Source organism: Capsicum annuum, unplaced genomic scaffold (genome assembly GCF_002878395.1).
Source record: "Capsicum annuum cultivar UCD-10X-F1 unplaced genomic scaffold, UCD10Xv1.1 ctg80686, whole genome shotgun sequence".
Lineage (NCBI taxonomy): Eukaryota > Viridiplantae > Streptophyta > Magnoliopsida > Solanales > Solanaceae > Capsicum > Capsicum annuum.
Window position 1 is genome coordinate 126747 of NW_025891347.1, and position 998 is coordinate 127744.

A 998-nucleotide genomic window follows, 5' to 3' on the forward strand; every position below is an offset into this window, starting at 1 on the left:
AGTATTAGTATAAAAATGTTTAGACATTGAAACTTTCGCTACTCTATCTTGATTGAAATGTTTTTTTTTGTGTGTAATTGACTAATAAAATGAATTATTTGTACTTCTTTGTCAATATTTCTACATGTATAATGTGTATTTATGATACAATTAAGACATACTTTTGAAAATTCGAAGTAATAATACTATAGTATACGAGTATATTTTGTCAAAATTAAACAAACTATGATTACCGATTACCATACCGCAAAATACCAAAATCAAACGTCAAAATACTGAACCATACCGAATTAATATGGTATGGTAATAGTATAATATTTTTAAAAATAGAATACCGAAATTACCGTACTGAAATTTCAAATACCGTACCATACCATATCATGCCCACCCCTAACTATGGCGGCTGTAATTGGACTTTTCATTTTAATAACATTTCCCTCATTCATTATTCATTTTTCATTTTGAATACCATTTCCATATGGGATTTTGTAATTGGTGTGTTGTGAAGTTATTAAGAATGAAAAGTTCTATCATGGTTGAGGCACAACCAACAATAGAGGCCACCTTTACATGTGTTTTTTGTGAGTCCCACTTATCAGCCCTCATTATTTCTCCTTCATTTATTTATATTCACCTTCTTTTTTCATTTCTAATGCTATTTATTTTTATTCTTATTTTTTTTAGTTTTTTCAATACCTTTTTCTATTTTTCTATTTTTCACAGGTTTTTTTTAGTACTCCCATTTTACATGGCAGAAAAAAAAGGATCGATACTGCTATTATCTTCTTTTGCGCTTACACAAATTTACTTTGATTTATCTTTTTTATTAATCTTGCACCCGTAAACTAAATTGATTAAAAATATTATTTTCTTTTATTTTGTTTAATTATTATATTAATTTTTTTCACGTTCATTAGGAAAATACTCAATAAATACTAAGTATAGTTTACTATTATTCTTATTCATTTTAAAAAATAAAAATTGAGTAGTATTAACAA